Below are 21697 nucleotides of genomic sequence, written 5' to 3'. Positions count from 1 at the left end.
AGGCCTGTGTATGTGCCAAGACTGTCCTTGGAGACAATTGACCTTTGCATAATCAATATAAACTCAGGCATAAGCATGTCCCAAGGCTGGCCTTGGAGACCATTGATTTTTGTATGATCTATATATACTGAGGCCTGTGCATGAGCTAAGACTGGCCTTAGAGATCATTGATGCCTGCATAGCCCATATGGGCTGAGGCTGTTCTTAGGAGACCATTTATATTTTCATAGCTAATATATGATAAGGCCTGAGCATGTGCTGAGGCTGGCCTTAGAGACCATTGATCTTTGCCTTGTCCGTAAACACTCAAGCCTATACATGTGCCAAAGCTGGCCTTAGAGACCATTGATCTTTGCCTTGTCCGTAAACACTCAAGCCTATACATGTGCCAAAGCTGGCCTTAGAGACCATTGATATTTACATAGCCCATATTTGATCAAGTCTGTGCATGTGCTAAGACTGGCCTTGGAGAACATTGATCTTTGCATAATCCATATACGATAAGGCCTGTAAATGTGCCATGGATAGCCTTAGGGACCATTGCTCTTTGCATGTCCCATATACACACAGACCTGTGTATGAACTGAGGTTGCTTTAGAGACCATTGGTCTTAGCATATCCCATATACGCTCAGACCTGTGCATGTGCTAAGGCTGGCTTTAGAGCCCATTGATATTTGCAGAGTCCACATGCTCTGATACTGGCTTTAGAGTCCATTGATCTTTGCATATTCCACATTCACTGAGGCCTGTGCATGTAGCACCATTGATCTTTGCTTAGCCCATAAATATTGAGACTTGTGCATATACCAAAGCTGTTTTACTGAGCACAGTACAAAGAATCCCAATAAGACACGGTCCTTTGGACTACAGCATGTATGGGGATCTAACATCATCGTTGTCTCTTTGGTGTTTAATTGCCTACCCTTTATGTTTCTGCTAGCCAGTATGGGACCCCTAGCAGACAGAGTTATTAGGTGCCCTCTGCTGTCTTTAGAAGAAAGCTACAGTTCCTTAATTAGCTTGGAGAATGCATCAAGTCACACATTGAAAGTGAGATACAGCCAGAAAAAAAAAATCTTCACATGTGTTTTGTATTTGAACTTCCAAGAACACAGTGCCCTAGATTTGTCAAAGGAAAAACAAATCAACTCGTTTAGAACAAACCTCTATCTTTAACAGAGTATTGCCTAATTCTCTTTTCTGCATGTCTTGTGTGCATATGTTTGGGTCACTCAGTAGTGCAAAAAATCATTATTGCTTCTTAGCATAAGGCCTAAAAAAAGCAGTTTATATACAAAATGTATAGAATATTTAGGTTTACTACAGTATTAAAAAGGAGATCCACCCTCTTAAACATGTATATTAACAACATTATAAGGGAATCCAGCCCTAAGAGTTACACAGCCCGGTCACACAACACAGCCAGGTGTTTGACATCATTTACAATTAAGAAATACACACTGGTGTCCTTTCTTCACTCCTAGCCACTGACTGACTTTATCCAATCATTGCTCATTCCCGCCCCACAGTATAAAAGTAATCTTTCAATGGCAGCCATTTTCAGTGTGATTTCGGCGTGGAGAGAGATAGAATAGGGCTCTGTTAGTGTGCTATACTGTGCTACAGTTCAGATAGCATCAGTGTAGTGATGGTTGAACACCGTCTATTTGATTGCGTTACATGCCAGTTTAATGCCATTTACTTCTGTGTGCTTTACTGCCAGTTTAACGTCATATCGTTTTGTGTGCATTACTGCCAGTTTTACGCCATATAGTTTTGTGTACGTTACTGCCAGTTTAACGCTATATCGTTTTGTATGCGTTACTGCCAGTTTTACGCCATATAGTTCTGTGTGCGTTACTGCCAGTTTAACGCCATATAGTTCTGTGTGTCACTGTACATTTGTTACATTATACTGCAGTATATCCGTGGAGTGTGTCTGTGTAGTGTGAGTACTCAAACTAAAGTGCACCAAACACCTCCTTACATTGATTAAAGTGCATCTACGTACAGATTTCAACTTCTTCTTTACATTTGCTTATAAGCACCGCCCCCTCCCTCCCAATAATGTCTAGGAGGACAACAAGGAGAGGCAGATGTTCCCTTGGCACTGTAAGGGGGCCAGCAAGAAATGTGTCCACAGGCAAAGATGGACGTGGTGGTCAGTCCTCAGGCAGGGCATCATTTCATCTGTTTAGTGAGTTTGCCCGTGCTATCCAGCCACAGCATGCAGAGGAGGTGGTGGATTGGCTACTAAACCTTCCTCATCCTCCTCATCCTCTGTCATGCAAGCAGAGACAAGTGTGCAGTCCCCAGCAGTTGCCAGAGTGAATAAACCTGCCTCCTTGTCCACATCTATTCCTACCATAGCCCCAACATCAGCCATTGAGGAGTCAGCTGAGTTATTTGACCACAGCGTCAGCCACTTGCTCCTTGATGATGCCCAGCCATTACCGGATTCAGATGTTGGTTCTGAGTAGGGATGAGCCGAACACCCCCCGGTTCGGTTCGCACCAGAACCTGCGAACGGACCGAAAGTTCGCACGAACGTTAGAACCCCATTGACGTCTATGGGACTCGAACGTTCGAAATCAAAAGTGCTAATTTTAAAGGCTAATTTGCATGGTATTGTCCTAAAAAGGGTTTGGGGACCCGGGTCCTACCCCAGGGGACATGTATCAATGCAAAAAAAACTTTTAAAAACGGCTGTTTTTTCGGGAGCAGTGATTTTAATGATGCTTAAAGTAAAAAAAAAAAAAAGTGAAATATTCCTTTAAATATCGTACCTGAGGGGTGTCTATAGTATGCCTGTAAAGTGACGCGTGTTTCCCGTGTTTAGAACAGTCCCTGCACCAAATGTCATTTTTAAAGGAAAAAATCTCATTTAAAACTGCTTGCGGGTTTAATGTAATGTCGGGTCCTGGCAATATGGATGAAAATCAGTGAGACAAACGGCATGGGTACCCCCCAGTCCATTACCAGGCCCTTTGGGTCTTGTATGGATATTAAGGGGAACCCCGCACCCAAATTAAAATAAGGAAAGGTGTGGGGCCACCAGGCCCTATATACTCTGAACAGCAGTATACAGGCTGTAGGTTTGTTGTTAAATAGAATCTCTTTGTAATTTTGAACGGGTACATTTTTAACGTGTTTAGCTCCAGCCAAAAAATCTTTTTTAAGCTTTTTGGAAAACATAGGGAAGGGTTATCACCCCTGTGACATTTGTTTTGCTGTCTTTCCTCCTCTTCAGAAGATTTCACCTCACTTTTTGTCCCAATGGATTGGAAAGCATCAGTGGAAAGGAGAAATGTTTTTCCCATATTAACTCTTACAGGAGAGAATTTCCCTTCCTAGGGGTAGATTTATTCTCACTTCCTGTTGTCTCCTTCCGTTTGCAAGTAGGAGTCGTTTGTAAGTTAGTTGTTTGAAAGTAGGGTCCTGCCCTATATACTCAGCAGAAATTTGGGCCTTAGAAGTTGCTGTGGCCACAACACTGTAAGCCCTCACAGGGCTCTGCTGTGAAATATTAGATCAAGAATTGTAATTACATGCCCCTGTTGAACAGGAGCTGAAAAATTAGGCCTTAGGCACTGGTGCTGGTGCCACAACACTGCAACCCCTCACAGACACTCTAGTTGGAATGCAGGAACGAGCCCTGCTGCAAAGTATTGCATCAAAAATTGTAATTACACGCCCCTGTTAAACAAGGGCTGAAAAATTGGGCCTTAGGCACTGGTGCTGGTGCCACAACACTGCAACCCCTCACAGACACTCTAGTTGGAATGCAGGAACGAGCCCTGCTGCAAAGTATTACATCAAAAATCGTAATTACACGCCCCTGTTAAACAGGGGCTGAAAAATTGTGCCTTAGGCACTGGTGGTGGCACCCAGAACCAAAAATGTTCTTACAAGCTATCAGCGTGATGATTGAGGAGGAAGAGGATAATTACTCAGGGATAGTCGCTCAGCATCAGCATAGGCAGTCTTTGAAGGGATCTGAGATTTCAAAAAAAATTATTCGGTTACATCAGCATCAGGTGCTTGGTAGCTGGTGGTGATCCAAGACTCATTCATTTTTATGAAGGTCAGTCGATCGACCGAGTCAGTGGACAGACGCACCCTGTGATCGGTTACCACGCCTCCAGCAGCACTGAATGTGCGTTCCGAAAGAACGCTGGATGCAGGACAGCCCAGTAGCTCAATTGCATACTGTGCAAGCTCTGGCCAGTGATCCATCCTCAAGACCCAGTAACCCAGAGGATTTTCGGTGGGAAAGGTGTCCAAGTCTGATCTTGCCCCTAGGTATTCCTGCACCATGTAAAACAAACGCTGGCGATGGTTGCTGGAACCGATCATACCTTGGGGCTGCGGACCAAAAAATTGTCTGAACGCATCGGTCAGACGGCCACCTTCTCCACCGCTCCTTCTTTGACTGACCGAAGCCTCAGCAACACGTTGTCCAGAAACAGGAGTATGTAACCTCCCAGTCTCTGGGAACGCGTTGCACAGACCTTTCTGCAAGGCCTCCCGTAGATGTTTCATCCTCTGCTCCCTCTGCGATGGCAAGATAAGGTCCGCAACCTTACCCTTGTAACGTGGATCAAGGAGGGTTGCCAGCCAGTATTGGTCCTTCTCCTTGATACCACGAATACGAGGATCCTTATGCAGGCTTTGCAGGATCAGGGAGGCCATGCAGCGTAGGTTTGCTGAGGCATTGGGTCCGGAGTCCTCTGGGTCACTAAGGACAACATGGTCCGCAGCCACCTCCTCCCAGCCACGTACAAGTCCATGTGTTTCTTGGGACTGATCCCTTAAAGACTGCTGCTGATGCTGAGTGCCAGGCTCCACCTCCATACTGACACAATCTTCCTCCTCCTCCTCCTCCTCTTCCTCCTCGTCCTCTTCCTGTGTGATCGGCGGGCACGCAGGAACACTGTCTGGATAAAGGGGGCCTTGAGAGCTAAGGAAGTCCTCCTCTTCCTGCCTCTGTTCTGCCTCAAGTGCCCTGTCCATTATTCCACGCAGCGTGTGCTCCAACAGGTGGACAAGGGGGACAGTGTCACTGATGCATGCACTGTCACTGCTCACCATCCTCGTGGCCTCCTCAAATGGTGACAGGACAGTGCATGCATCCCTGATCATGGCCCACTGGTGTGGGGAAAAAAAACCAAGCTCCCCTGACCCTGTCCTGGTGCCATAGTCGCACAGGTACTCATTGATGGCCCTCTGCTGCGTGTGCAGCCGCTGCAGCATGGCCAACGTTGAGTTCCACCTGGTGGGCATGTCACAGATTAGGCGGTTCTTGGGCAGGTTAAACTCCTTTTGGAGGTCCGTCAGCCGAGCACTGGCATTATATGACCGGCGGAAATGCACACAGACTTTCCTGGCCTGCCTCAGGACATCCTGTAAGCCCGGGTACCTGCCCAAGAACCGCTGCACCACCAAGTTAAGGACGTGAGCCAAACAGGGCACATGGGTCATTTCTCCCTGTCGGAGGGCAGAGAGGAGGTTGGTGCCATTGTCGCAAACCACCATTCCTGCCTTAAGTTGGCGTGGCGTCAACCACCTCTGAACCTGCCCCTGCAGAGCTGACAGAACCTCTGCCCCAGTGTGGCTCCTGTCCCCCAAGCACACCAGCTCAAGCACCGCATGGCATCTTTTGGCCTGCGTACTTGCGTAGCCCCTTGAACGACTACGGAGCACCGCTGGTTCCGAGGAAGAGGCCATGGAGGAAGAAGAAGAGGAGGGGGTGGAGGAGAGAGGTGTGTCACAATCATTAGCATTTTGGAGGCGTGGTGGCGGAACAACCTCCAACACTACTGCACCTTGTCCTGCATCCTTCCCAGCTGCCAGCAGAGTCACCCAATGCGCTGTGAAACTTAGGTAACGTCCCTGTCCATGCCTGCTGGACCATGAGTCAGCGGTAATATGCACCTTACCGCTGACCGCCCTGTCCAGCGAGGCATGGACATTGCCTTCCACATGCTGGTAGAGAGCCGGAATCGCCTTCCGTGAGAAAAAGTGGCGTTTGGGTACCTGCCACTGAGGAACCGCACATTCCACAAACTCACGGAAGGGGGCAGAGTCTACCAACTGAAAAGGCAGCAGTTGAAGTGCTAGCAATTTTGCCAAGCTAGCATTCAACCGTTGGGCATGTGGATGGCTGGGAGCAAACTTCTTTCGGCGGTGCAGCAGCTGGGGCAGGGAAATTTGCCTGGTACAATCTGACGTCGGTGTACCAAAATCAGATTGCCCACAAGTACGTGGCTGTGACACACCTAATTCTACACCTTCATTCCTCTCAGTGCAGGTCTCAGAGAGGACTGAAGGTCTAGTGGGGTTGGAAATCTCAGCTGATGAGGAGCAAGCAGAGGTCCTCTTTGTTCTTTGGTGTGGGTCTTTTAGATACGCTTGCCAACGAACTGCATGGCAGGTCAACATATGTCTGGTCAAGCATGTGGTACCCAAGCGGGAGATGTTTTGGCCACGCGAGATACGCTTGAGACATATGTTGCAAATAGCAGCGGTGCGATCTGATGCACTCATCTCAAAAAAGGCCCACACCAAAGAACTTTTTGAATAACGCGCAGAGACAGCAGCGCCCTGCACATGTGGAGCTTTGGGGTGTGATGCAGTCAATGTGCTGCCCTTAGGCTGGCCCCTGGAGGGCATCCTGCCTCGTTGGTGATGTGCCGCCTCCTCCTCCTCCTCCTCCTCTCTCCTATCAGGCACCCACGTTGAGTCAGTGACCTCATCATCCCCTCCCTCCTCATCACTGGAGCAAACCTGGCAGTATGCTGCAGCAGGGGGAGCATGACTGCCAGATTGCTGTCCTTCTTGGGCACCCCCTCTGTCCGTGCTCGTGTTACTGCCTTCATCGAGCTCAGTATCATCATCAGAGCCTTCCAAACGCTGGGCATCCTCCTGGAGTATGTACCCAACACTGTGGTCAAACAGTTCGAGGGACTCCTCAGGAGGACATGGTGGGGCTAGGGAAGGAGTCACTGATGACATTGAGCTGAGGGAAGAAGCCGCTGCTTTGCCAGACAAAGTACCCTGGGCATGGGTGAGAGAGGATGAGGAGGATGAGGACGGCTTGGTCATCCACTCGACCAAGTCTTCCGCATGTTGCGGCTCAACATGGCCAGCTGCCGAAAAAAAGGCCAAGCGTGTCCCATGGCCACGTGCTGATGAGGATGCACCGTCTCCATGACCAGCACTAGACACAGAGCCTGCTTGCCCTCTCTTATTGGCTTGTGACTGTCTGCCTCTCCTTCTTGGCCTTCCAGACATACTAATGGCCTGTAGCTGCACTAAGCTGGGATATATATATATATATATATATGTACTGATACTGCAGCTAGCAAAATCAACTGCCTGCCTGTAGTATGAGAACACCACCAACCTTCTACAGGTAGCTTTAGCTGAACATTGTGAGGTGGACGCACCCCACTAACTTGTAGGTTTAGCAGAACACTGTGAGCAGGACGCACTGCACTAACTGTAAATAGTCTAGCTGCCTGACTGTGGTACTAATAGGATCAAAAGAACACCAGCAATTTTCTTCAGGTAGCTGTATTTACTGTAACAAGACAAGCCTGCCTGTCAGTAAGAAGATAACAGAAACGGATCTAGCTGAACACTGTGAGCAGGACGCACCCCACTAGCTTGTAGGTTTAGCTGAACACTGTGAGGTGGACGCACCCCACTAACTTGTAGGTTTAGCTGAACACTGTGAGCAGGACGCACCCCACTAACTTGTAGGTTTAGCAGAACACTGTGAGCAGGACGCACTGCACTAACTGTAAATAGTCTAGCTGCCTGACTGTGGTACTAATAGGATCAAAAGAACACCAGCAATTTTCTTCAGGTAGCTGTATTTACTGTAACAAGACAAGCCTGCCTGTCAGTAAGAAGATAACAGAAACGGATCTAGCTGAACACTGTGAGCAGGACGCACCCCACTAGCTTTTAGGTTTAGCTGAACACTGTGAGGTGGACGCACCCCACTAACTTGTAGGTTTAGCTGAACACTGTGAGCAGGACGCACCCCACTTACTTGTAGGTTTAGCAGAACACTGTGGGCAGGACGCACTGCACTAACTGTAAATAGTCTAGCTGCCTGACTGTGGTACTAATAGGATCAAAAGAACACCAGTAATTTTCTTTAAAATACTGTAACAAGACAAGCCTGCCTGTCAGTAAGAAGATAACAGGAACGGATCTAGCTGAACACTGTGAGCAGGACGCACTGCACTAAATGTAAATAGTCTAGCTGCCTGACTTTGGTACTAATAGGATCAAAAGAACACCAGTAATTTTCTTCAAAATACTGTAACAAGACAAGCCTGCCTGTCAGTAGGAATATAACAGGAACGGATCTAGCTGAACACTGTGAGCAGGACGCACTGCACTAAATGTAAATAGTCTAGAAGATAACAGGAACGGATCTAGCTAAACTGAATACAGTGTATATATATATATATATATATATGCAACACCTGGGATGCATATATATACACAATACACTTTAAGTGAAGCTAACTAACTGACTGACTGTCCTGCCTAATCTAGCTAACTCAAATGAAATGACACTGTCTCTCTCTCTCTCTAAGCACACCGGAACACACTGCACAGGGCCGCCGTGCAGGCGGCCTTATATAGTGTGGGGCGTGTACTAAATCCCCTGAGCCATAATTGGCCAAAGCCTCCTTGGCTTTGGCCAATTATGGCTCTCTGTTGAGGCGGCGCTGTGATTGGCCAAGCATGCGGGTCATAGTGCATGCTTGACCAATCATCAGCAAGCAATGCACTGCGATGCCGCAGTGAATTATGGGCCGTGACGCGCCACACGAATTTGGCGCGAACGGCCCATATCGTTCGCAATTCGGCGAACGATCGAACAGCCGATGTTCGAGTCGAACATGGGTTCGACTCGAACATGAAGCTCATCCCTAGTTCTGAGGTTGAGGATGACAGGAACATGAGCCTAGAGAGAGGGAGGAACACTGGAAGACAAATGGCATTCATGTTTCCCAAGCCACAGCGTATTGCCAAGTTGTCTCTAGTGGTAATGATGAAGATAGAGGAGACATCAAGAAAGAGTAGAGAGCAGCCACCCTATTCCATCACATTCTGCAGCTGTTAACTCCCGGCCCACTCCCCAAAGCTCAGCTGTCTGGGCCTTTTTCAGCACATCTGCAGCAGATCGCACTGTTGCTATCTGCAAATTGTGTCTCAGACACATCAAACGTGGCAAAAACACCAACCATTTGGGTACCACATGCTTAACAAGGCATTTAATGTCCAACCACTCAGCCCATTGGTAAGAGCACCTAAAAGCCACAAAAAAAGGGCACAAATCTGTCCTTCCTTCTCCCCCTCATTACCCACTTCAGTCTGCCTCTGCGATATCGAGTCATTACCTTTCAGCAGCCTCCACTGACAGGGATGATGGTATATCACAGGGTGTCCCAGGGTCCTAGCAGCACAAATGCCAGCAGCACACCACCAGCTGTAGACTGTAGCCGGCAAATGTCTCTGCCCCATCTGCTGCAGCAGAAAAAAAATACAGTCCCTGCCACCCACATGCCCAGGGTCGGAATGCAAGCTTGTCAAAGCTGTTGGCTCTCCAACTTCTGCCTTTCAGCCTGGTGGATTCTGCCCCACTTCAGTGAATTTGCACAATGTGCTGTACCATAATGGCTGGTTCCCAGTCGCTACTAATTTTCACGTAAGGCCGTTCCATCTCTCTACCAAGACATGGGAGGGAATGGTCTGGCATCGCTGGGCAAGGCAATCAGCCATAAAATCCACCTTACTGCTGACACGTGGTCCAGCAAGCATGGGCAGGAACAGTAAATTTCGTTCACAGCACACTGGGTAACGCTGCTTGCAACTCGAAAGGATGCAGGACAGGGCTCGGTGCTGCAGCTTGTTGTGCCCCCATGTCTCCATACAGCTGGAGACCTGTGAGCTCTACCCCCTCCTCCTCCTCCTCCGGCAACCTCCATGCCCTCCTCTGCAGAATTGTCCTATGAACATCAGGTACCCCCTAAGCGTTCAAAGGGCTATTCCCAGTCAGGCTAAAAGGTGCCATGCAGTGCTTCAGCTGGTGTGTTTAGGGACAGGAACCACACTGGAGCAGAAATTCTTGCAGCTCTGCAGGGACAAGCCCAAAGGTGCTTCACACCACGCCAGCTGGAGCCAGGAATGGTGGTGTCATAATGGCTCAAACCTCCTGTCCACCCCCAGACAGGGAAAGTTGACACGTGCCATGCCTGGCACATGTCCTCAGTTTGGTGGTGCAGCGTTTCCTAAGTACGTACTCAGGGTTGAAAGATCTATTAAAGCAGGCCAGAAAAGTCTGTAGCCATTTCAGGCAGTCATACGCAGCCAGTGCTCATTTGGCTGAAATTCAGCGGGAATTCCACCTGCCCGTAAACCGCCTGATTTGTGACATGCCCACCAGGTGGAACTCAACTTTGGGAATGCTGCAGCGGCTATACATGCAGCAGAGGGCTGTCAACGAGTACCTGTGCCAGTATGGCACGACAGGCTCAGGCAGCCTCGGCTTTTTTTCCCCACGCCAATGGCTGATCATTAAGGATGGTGACAGTGCATGCATCAGTGACACAATCCCTGTTGTGTTCCTGCTGGAGCAGACTCTGCGTGGCATTATGGACAGGGCACTGGAGGCAGAGCAGCAGGAGGATGAGGAGGACTTCCTTTTCTCTCAAGGCCCACTTTATCCAAACACCATCATTCCTATGTCTCAGAACACACAGGAGGAGAAAGGGGAGGAGGATGAGGAGGAGGATTCTGGCACTTTCATAGGCTTCAAAGAAGAGGAAGACATGCGTCACTCTGTAAGTGGTGGCTTTCCAACCACAGGGCCCTTGTGAGTAGTACGTGGCTGGCAGGAGGAAGTTCCAGATGCTGTCATCCTGAGTGACCCCGAGGAGTCTGCTTCTCAAGCCTCGGCAAATTTGAGGCGCATGGGTAACCTCATGCTTCAAAGCCTGCAAAAGGACCCAAGAATACGTGGCATAAAGGAGAAGGATGATTACTGGTTGGCAACCCTCCTTGACCACCGTCATAAGGGGAAGGTCTCAGAACTCATCCCGTCCCCACAGAGAGTGCAGAAGATAAAATCTCTTGAGGACACGTTAAAGTGGATTTTATTGAACGTCTTTCCTGACTCCAGTAGGTTACAGTGTGGTGGAAAACGGTTTTTTGAGTCTTCTGTTGGTCAAGAGAGGAGAGTTGCAGAAGGGGTCTGCCTAAGTGAGGCATTTCTGAATTTTTTTAGTCGACTTTTTTGGGCGACTCTGTGGCAGATGAGGTTTAATGTTGAGAAATGTAAAGTTATGCACTTGGGGGCTAAGAATATGCATGCATCATACATGCTAGGGGGGTACAACTGGGGGAATCTGTGGTGGAGAAGGATCTGGGGGTTTTGGTAGATCATAAGCTCAATAATAGCATGCAATGCCAAGATGCAGTTTCCAAAGTGAGCAAAGTCCTTTCTTGTATTAAGAGAGTTATGGACTCTAGAGAGAGAGAGATAATTTTGCCCCTGTTCAAATCATTAGTAAGACCTCATCTGGAATATGCAGTTCAGTTTTGGGCACCAGTTCTTAAAAAGGATATCGGGGAACTGGAGAAAGTGCAGAGAAGGGCAACCAAACTGATAAGAGGCATGGAGGAGCTCAGCTATGAGGAAAGATTAGAGGAACTGAATTTATTCACTCTTGAGAAGAGGAGAATAAGGGGGATATGATCAACATGTTCAAATATATAAGGGGTCTATATAGTGAACTTGGTGTTGAGTTATTCTCTTTACGGTCAATCCAGAGGACACGGGGGCACTCTTTAGGTCTAGAGGAAAAGAGATTTCATCTCCTAATACGCAAAGGTTTCTTCACAGTAAGAGCTGTGAAAATGTGGAATAGACTCCCTCCGGAGGTGGTTCTGGCTAGTTCAGATTGCTTTAAGAAAGGCCTGGATACTTTCCTAAATGGACATAATATAACTGGGTACTAACATTTATAGGTAAAGTTGATCCAGGGAAAATCCGATTGCCTCTTGGGGGATCAGGAAGGATTTTTTTCCCCTGCTGTAGAAAATTGGAGCATGCTCTTCTGGGGTTTTTTGCCTTCCTCTGGATCAACTGAGGCTATAAAATTGGGTATATTGGATTGTACGATATTTTTTATTTTATTTATTGTTTTTAAGGTTGAACTGGATGGACTTGTGTCTTTTTTCAACCTGACTAACTATGTAACTATATAGTCCTTGCCACCCAGGGCTGTCAGCTTCCACATTCCATCGGCAGCGTCTGCATTACATGGTGGACGATTACCTCAGGGCCAAAACAGATATGGAGAGCTTTCCAGCTGACGATCCACTGACTTACTGGGTCATGAGATTAGACCACTGGCCAGAACTTGCCCAGTATGCTATTGAGTTGTTGAGCTGCCCTGCATCCAGCATGCTTTTAGAACGGGCATTCAGTACTGCAGGAGGTTTCGTTACTGATCATAGAACGCGTCTGTCCAGACTCCGTGGACCGTTTGACTTTTATAAAAATGAATCAGTCCGGGATTACCAGCTATGAATCCCCTGATGCTGATGTCACTGATTGTCTTTTTGGGATGTGGAATCTCTGCAGGACTTCGAGGCTGCCTACCTTTGAGAGTGTTCAATCATTTCATCTGGAAGAATGTGTTTGGTATAGGTTTCATGGTCACAATTAACACCCAAAGACCAATTTTTCTGCATCTGTTTGACAGGTGCATATCATTTCAATTTTTTACAGCAAGGCCAATTCTTGCTTTCAAGATTACCTCTATAGGGTTGCAGTGGAAAGGCGCCACCGACACCTAAAGACCAATTTTTACGCACATGTTACTTTTATCCAAAGTCAAAGTGACACCAGAATGTATCCAAAAAATCTCTAATCTTGTTCCCAGTGCGCTTAAAAGTGGCCTCATCATACACACTCGCTCCCCAGCTGTTGCTGAGCAAAATAAAGGCATCTTGCAGGGAAAATGTAATTTTTTTTTTTTGCTTTATAAATGCAATTATTGCTGCAGCAGATTATAGACATGGTACAGATCTGCCACTTTACAGGAAGACTAAGAGGACCACCCAGGTACTATATTGGAAGGAGATTTTCATTTTTACGTTTTCACTTTAAAAATAAAAAAAAAAACACTGCTCATTTAAAAATTACGTTTTTCACAAACTTTTTTTTATTGATACATGTCCCCCAGGGCAAGACCCAGACCCCTACAACCATTGTAAGCCCAATTACTTGCATATAAGCCTTCAAAATGGGCACTTTTGATTTTTGACGTTTAGGTCCCATTGACTTTAATGGGGTTCATTATTTGGGTCCGAACTTGTGTTTGAAATTTCTGGTGTGAACCGAACAGGGGTCCATTCGGCCTACCCCTATGGAAGACCAGCAGCAGACAAATCAGGGTTATCATTCTGCCCATTCTGTTCCATCCTTCCATTATCATGCTTCTTGTCAACACATTAACATGTACCTTACCTTGGTTCCCTCCTTCCGCTCACCATCCTTGCTTTCCTACCAGGCTCTTAGATTCTCACTCCCCCCTATCCCTTTTCACCCATTAGAGAACCTCCCCTAAGATTAAGATGTCGACCAGCATAGATGCACAAACCATTTCAAAGCCGCCAACCAAATTGCTCACATGGAATGCAAAATGCCTGAATGTCCCAGAAATAAGATACATAACATTGGGAGACTTGTAGAGAGGGAGAGTGCAGATGGCATATTTCTAATATATTCACTTTTAAGCAGGGAAAGCTCCTGATTGCAGAATTTCCCAATATGTATCATGAGACCTCCTCAGACTCTAGACCATGGGTATGTGGGTTTGCTGATGAACAAGACTGTTCTCTTTCTGAAAAGAGCCCTTAAAAGAAACCCTGGAAATCTCTATGTTCCTAATAGTAACCAAATAAGTTTTTTTTTTTAGGAATGTGCCTAGGCAACCTCTCAACCTTTGCTGAGGAGCCTTCATAGTAGGGGGAAACTTGAGCATCACAGACCCTCTCCTTGATGTCTCTCATAATGCCTCATTCCTCTCTTTGTTTTTTTACCATTTTGGGAGCTTTTGCATGCAGAGCACTTGGTAGATGCTTTGCACATTTTGCACCACAACAAAGACTACACAATCTAATCAGTCACACATCGATCCTACTATAGGATTGCTTATTTATTTATTAGACAATTAGATCTACATCACATTCAGCCACAAATTAAACTTACATGCCCCATTCAGACCACTCCCCATTCTGGATTGAGATTCTCCTCAGTGCTGAAACTCACAAAATTGGCAATGGAAATTACATGAATCATTGTTAAAAGACGAACACATTAAATCATATATAGAGTTGGAATGTACTAATTTTTTCCAACCCCACCAATCCACCATTCACCCTACATTAAAGATCTGGGAGGTTCATAAATGCTCCATCAGAAGTATACTGATTTCATAGGGTGCCAGAGCTGGAAAAACTCATTCTGTCTTGATCGACTTACAAATCCTTAGGGAAAGACCTAAAGGCCTCCTACCACACAAGATTAATTCTCTCCAAATTAAAACTAAAAAATAATTTATACGAATTGAGGGACAAATTTTGTAAAATATTGGCTAGGGCTTTGAGGAAGACTAGACTACTGTCTTTTATCCTAAGTAAAGATTCTGGCAAAGGTAGGCTACTACATACATCCAAAGAGATAGCAGAGCACTTACTGAAATAATACCCAGACCTATGCATCTCCTCATTGCCATACAGTTGACTGAAAAACAAAAAATAAACTGGAAAAAAATCAACCAATATCTAGCTGAATCGGACATGCCACCCCTTATACCAGAAGAAAGCCAAGCATTGGACCGTCTGACAATAGAAGAGAAATTGACTCACGTGTTAAGATTCTAAACCACATAAAGCACTGGGTTTGATGACTTGACTCTATTCTACTACAAGTAGTTCCATCACCTTCTTTTTTTCCTCACTCCTTTGCTTGAGATCTTAATTCAATTCTTGGCCCTGAGTGTATTTCCCTGCACATGCACTCAGGGCCATCATTACGGTCATTCTGAAGGAAGGATCAAATACGACTCAACGTTCCAACTGTCATCCAATCTCTCTTCTACATGTAGACTTATAACTATTCACACTGGCCAACAGACTGCACCCTATGATCTAATAGATCTAATAGATAATTCATAGTGACCCAAGTGGGATTTGTCCTCAACAAGAAAGTAAAGGATAATACAAGGATTTCAAATTCCATACATAGAGCTTACTTCCTTAAAACCCCTACACTCTTTCTCTCCACCAAAACTGAAAACATTTTTGATTGGGTAGACTGGATGTTTACTGTGCAATTCCTCTGAATTGAGGAAAAGCTGGGGAAATGGATAGATCTATTCTCATCCCTCTGCCACCATGAAAATGAATGGCAACCCCTCAGACCACTTTGAGCTAAGATATAGTAAGCAACAGGGATGACCCCTATCCTGTAGCATCTTTATTTTAATGTTCAAACCGCTGTTTCTTTTATGTCAGATCTATCTCCAATATTAGGGATACAGCATGATTGGCTTTAGATGTAAAACACAAAGTGGCCGGCTATGCAAATGATGATTATTATTAATTTACAGGATTTATAAAGCACCAACAGTTTACGCAGTGTTTTACAATATAAAAGGGAGGCAATACAGTTATAATACAATGAAATACAAGAGGATTAAGAGGGCCCTGCTCAGAAGAGCTTACAATCTAATAGGGTGGGACAGGTGGTACAAAAGGTTTTAACTGTGGGGAATGAGCTGATGGAAGTGGTGAAAGATTTGTTGGAGGCGTGATAGGCTTCCTAAAAAGACGAGTTTTCAGGGATCGCCTGAAGGTAGCAAGAGTAGGGGATAGCCAGAAAGGTTGAGGTAGCGCATTCCAGAGGATGGGAGAGGCTCTGGTGAAATCCTGGAGACGAGCAAGGGAGGAGGAGACGAGGGAGCTTGAGATGAGGAGGTCTTGGGAGGAGCGGAGAAGACGGTTTGGGTGATATTTGGAGACAAGTTTGGTGATGTCGGGGCAGAGTTGATAATAGCTTTGTATGTTGTGGTTAGTATTTTAAATTTAATTCGCTTGGCAATTGGGAGCCAGTGTAGGGATTGGAGGAGAGGGTTGGTGGATGCTGAATGGTGGGTAAGGTGGATAAGCCTGGCAGCAGCATTCATGATAGACTAAAGAGGGAATAGCCTATGGAGCGGCAGGCCAATGAGAAGGGAGTTGCAATAGTCAAGGAGAGAGATAACGAGGGAGTGAATGAGGAGCTTGGTGGGTTCATTTGTTAAAAAGGGGAGGATTTCATAGATGTTACAGAGGTGAATTCTACAAACCTTTGACAATGATTGGATTTGGGGCTGAAAGGACGAGTCGGAATCTAGGATTACACCTTGTACCCTGGCGTGAGGGGAAGGGACTGATGGTTGCATTGTTGATTTTGATGGAAAAGTCATGGAGGGGGCACGGGCGGGGGGGAATATTATTAGCTCAGTTTTAGAAAGATTTAGTTTAAGGAAGTGTTGCGACATCCATGTCCATGATATGTCAGTAAGTTAGTAATGCAAGAGGAGACTGAAGGAGTGAGGTGAAGAGTTGACAGATTTTGGTGTCATCGACATATAAGTGGTATTGGAAGCCATGGGCGGTTATCAAGTGACCAAGGGAGGAGGTATAGATAGAGAAAAGAAGGGGGTCCAAGAACAGAGCCTTAGGAGAGCCCCAAAGAAAGGGGCAATGGAGAGGAGGAGACAGAGTTGTAGATAATACTGAAGGAGCGCTGTGATAGCTAGGCAGAGAACCAGGATAGAGCAGAATCTTGGAGGCCAAGGGAATGGAGTTTATTGAGAAGGAGCGGGAGGTCAACAGTGTCAAAGGTCACAGAGAGGTCAGTTAGTAGGAGCATGGAGTAGTGGCCGTTGGTTTTAGCAGTTAGTAAATTGTTAGTGAGTTTTAGTAAGGCAATTTCCGTGGAGTGCTGCGAGCGAAAGCCAGACTCTAAGAGATCAAGAAGGTTATTTTCACTGATGTAAGACTAAGACGGTTGTAGAACAAGTGGTCTACAAGTTTAGAGGTGAATGAGATCAATGAGATGGGTCTTAAGTTGCTCAGGTTGGTGGGGTCCAGTGTGGGCTTTTTAAGTATGGGAGTGATCTGCGAATGTTTTAGAGGGAAAGGTGCCACTATAGAGGGAGAGATTGAAGATGTTAATGAGGGTAATTAATTGTTCTTTATTACCCAGCCAATCTCTTCTTTCCCAAAGCTCTTGGCACTGTTCTCTTAAAACTCTGCCTTGTCCAATTTAAAAATAAAACTCAATGCCATCATACCCTATTTTGCTTTTAAGTGGACTCAGCATCATTTAAAATATCTAGGAACTTTTCTTTCCTCTGCAGAAAGGATATTTGCGGCCAACTTCCCCCAATTGGGACCCAAATTAGAAGAGACCCACAGAGGTGGAACTCTCAACCTCTTGATGATTTGGTAGGAAAAGCATGATCAAGATGAATATTTTCCCAAGATTACTATATCCATTCCAAAATTTACCCATTAGAACCCCAAAGATTTTCCTCAAATAGAATAAAAGTGACATTTATGTCCTAGACGGTGAGATGCTCAGTGGGTTAAGTGCATCGCCTCCGCAAATTCTAATGCTGTAAATTTCCCACAAAAGGGACATATAATGGATTTCAATATATTTTTCAGGTTGATTATAGTTGCATGCAAACATATGTGATGCTGAGTCTCCATGGTTGAAAGAACTGGAATCCAATGAATGATAAGGGCAGGCCAGGGACAGTCAGACTGGGGGGGAAAGGGCTGTATGGTGCTGGATGTCTTCCAGCCAGGAAATTAAAGGGGCTTTATGTGATTTGTTGCAGCTTCCAATGCGGTGAGAAACAGTGAAGTCAGAGTAAGCAAATTCAGTACAGGAGGGGAATCTGTACGGTTCTGCAAGACTGAAGAACAAGTTAGAGTTTGGCTTTAAGGCTGAAAAAACAAAAACTTACAATAAAACAAACCCAAATCTATGATATTTTATTTGTATTGTTCCGAAGAACTCAAGTTTACAAAACCTGAAAAGAACTGGTGACTGAATAGAAAAAAATCCGCCTCTGGTCCTGGGTAGATCGCTGTTTGATGAAGACACTTGTCAGTAGGACTTTAGTCATGGAAAGCGGTGGTGTTGGCGGAATGTACATCAATCATACAGGAAAGGGTGGAGAGGCCACGGAGTCTGAACCATCTCTTTTCTATGGTTGGGATCCATCTCACTTTTCCCGATCATTCTCATTTGAATGCCGGCCTAATTGGCAGAGATATAGACAGCTTTAAAGATTTCCTTCAGGGCCGCTTCACCTGCTGTAAATAGGCCTGGGATATTCCATAAACAGAGATGTAGATCACACAAAAATGTAACAAATGTCCTCCAGGCATTAGCAAGCGAGTTCTGAGTCCGGAGGAGTGATCACAGATAGATCCGGTAGTCCAGAGGATATTTTTGTTATTTTGTCATTTTTGCTCTTCCTTCCAGTAGCAAATTACTATGGAAAGTACTTTTTCCATTAAATGTCCTTTCCCCTTGTAAAGCAAAGACACAACAATAAAAAAAAAAAAATGTACTGCATATCCCAATAAATGATTTATTAAATGTATTCAAACATAAGAACAGCACTTGGTTCAAAAGCCCGAGGCTCCATTCACATATATGCAAATTGGATGCATTTTGAACAGCATCTAATTCGCATGACATATTTAAAAAAAAAAAATGTAAAAAAAAAAAAAAATAGCGTGCAGTATGACCCTTATCTGAGCATGCAACCTAGCAGGACAGGAAAGGAGGGGGGGGCGAGCAAGCGCTCTCCCCTCCTTACCCATACCAGGCCACATTCCCGCAACATAGGGGGAGGTGCTTAAAGGCCCCCACCCCAAAGCACCTTGTCCCTATGTTGATGGGGACAAGGGCCTCTTCCCCACAACTCTGGCCAGTGGTTGTGGGGGTCTGCCGTCAGGGGGCTTATTGGAAATGGTGCATGCTGGGTCAGTGAAATTACAGGGGGCATACCAATAGGTGAGGTCGCTGGGTTGCCCTGCCCCTTAGCTATTTAAGAACTGTCAGATGGCCGAGCAGGCAGATGGCGGAAGCTTTCGCCACGAGCGGAGCTTTTTTTTTTTTTTTTTTTCTGGTCCAACAGTGGATCTACACCAGGTGACATTTTTTTAAAAAAAAGGACTTGTCAAAAACATGTGTTGTCTTTACTCACTTTTTACACTTTCTTAGTGAATGGATAGGTAGTACATCATACTCTAAAAAGGGGGCCTCCAGATCTCGCCCCCCATGTGAATAAGGGGGCTTCCAGATTCCAATGAGCCCTCTGCCCACAGACCCCCACATCCACCGGCCAGGGTTGTAAGGAAGAGGCCCTTATCCCCATCAACATGGGGACAAGGTACTTTGGGGTTGAATGGGGAAATGTGGCATGGTATGGTTCAGAAGGAATGGAACATTACAAGCATAGGTTAAACTGCAACATTAAAGAGAGGAGGGAGTTATCATGAGTAAACCATAGGAAGAACTGCAACCAATCATTGGCGTGGTACCTGCTTAGGAGACAGGTCCTTAGGTAGCGAAGGGATCCGGTGTTATGGCTCCCTCCCTAGTGGTCCGTTTCCATCAGTCCCTGGGAGTGGATTGGCTTTACAGAGATCTATGGCCCGATGATTACTAAGTTTGGATTTCAAGTACTGATAGTCTTCACCCAACACATCAGAAGCACCGTTAAGTTTACTTTTACTGAACTTCCTAAATAAATTTACATAAGTCAATTTTTTCCGCAGCTTTTCCAAAGATATGGCAGTGTTGAATGCACATTTCCACATAACTCATAATAGTCGGTTGATACCGAAGGAGTGTCTGATAATACAGTATATTGTCATGATTCTCCTCTCTAATACCATCTAAAGTTTACCATACAAATTAATTTTTTTCTGGAAAATTTCGAATTTTCTGAGCATTTCGCTAGATTTTCTAAATGTTGGTGGGGTCAAATCAACAAGCAATTTCCACCTTAGTGATGGCTAAATTTGAAGGAGCAGGATGGAAATGTTTTCTTGTATGAACAAAATTCTAACTGTGAATGTTCTAGGCAAAAAGAAACCTGTTGAAAACATCTGGAATTCCACTCAAGTAGCAGATCTGGATATTTTAAGAGCTTTTGAACAAAAGTAGTTGATTCAATGATGACAAGATGGAATGCTCTGACAGATGATTTTTCAGAATTTCCATACAAATGTTCAAAGTGCCCATCTAAGCTCCAGCTTTCCCCCGAAGATCGAAGGGTAAGTGCACACTCTGTGCCCTACAGCCTTCTAGTCCTCATGGACCTCAGCACCACAACCACCCCCCCTTAAAGTATAACTGAAGGAAAAACTTTTCTTTTTAGTTTTATATAGCGTGGAGAGAACACTGGTCAGGTCTTTATTGCTGAAAAACAGGGAGGGTGCACCGACCTTGCGCATTACCAAACATAAAATTTATAGTATAGTATAGTAATAGTATAGAACAAAAGTCATACATCAAACAAACGTTAAAAAAGGCTTAACATTACTCCAAGAATTCAGAGCCGTGTCTTCTAGAGTTTTGCTATCGCTGAGGCCCTGCTGAAGAGGGTACTCCCTCGTAACGTGTAAGCTATTTTGCGATGCCATCTGGTTCCTCCGAACACCCGGTTGCAGTTGTCTAGAAGACACGGCTCCGAATTCTTGGAGTAATGTTAAGCCTTTTTAAACATTTGTGAGTATGACTTTCGTTCTTACTATTTAAATAAATTTTATCTTTGGTAATGAGCAAGGTCGGTGCCCCCTCCCTGTTTTTCTATATGTTTCAGCGTTAAGGACACCCATTGTTCTTAGGAAGGCAGCAAGACCTTTGACTTTCCACACTTCATCCAAAGGGTTGGCTACTCCACCTACACATGGACTAAGCGCCTGAGCGCAGGAGATTGTTTTGTGTTATCAGGTTTTTATTGCTGTCTGTGTCCCCGTTAGGGAGATTCATCCTTTCTACTTGTCCTGTGACTGTTATCATTGAAAGTAAAAGAAAATCCAAATTTTGAGTGGCCACCAGAACAGGAAGAGCGGGGAAATCTTCCAATAGGGTCACTAGTTCTAGTGACTACAAGGAATTTCCCCCATTTTATAGGGATTTCCTCTCATTTCCTGTTTTGGCTATGGGACAGGTGAAGGGAATCTCCCAATGGGACACAGATGGCAAAAAAAAAAAAAAAGGGGCAGGGGATAACCCTCCCTTAGTCTATCCAAAATGGAAAAAAAAAAAAGTTTTGCCTTTAGTTCTACTTTAAATATTACATGGTCTTTTGGAAACTAGGGTTCACACAAAGCTCGCATCTATCCTCACGAATACCCATGCCAAGTTTCTAAAGGCATGGGACCCATGGATCAATAATCGACTAGGTCTGGACCGCTCAGGTAAATGGTAAATGGTAAAGCATTTACCAGGTGCCTTACAGACAGATGGCAGTTGAGTGCAGGGATGGTGTCAGCAATGGAGGCACTCAGCTCTAGTA

This window comes from Aquarana catesbeiana, linkage group LG09 (assembly GCF_042186555.1).
Source record: "Aquarana catesbeiana isolate 2022-GZ linkage group LG09, ASM4218655v1, whole genome shotgun sequence".
NCBI classification, from domain to species: Eukaryota; Metazoa; Chordata; class Amphibia; order Anura; family Ranidae; genus Aquarana; species Aquarana catesbeiana.
This window is presented reverse-complemented; position numbering follows the sequence as displayed.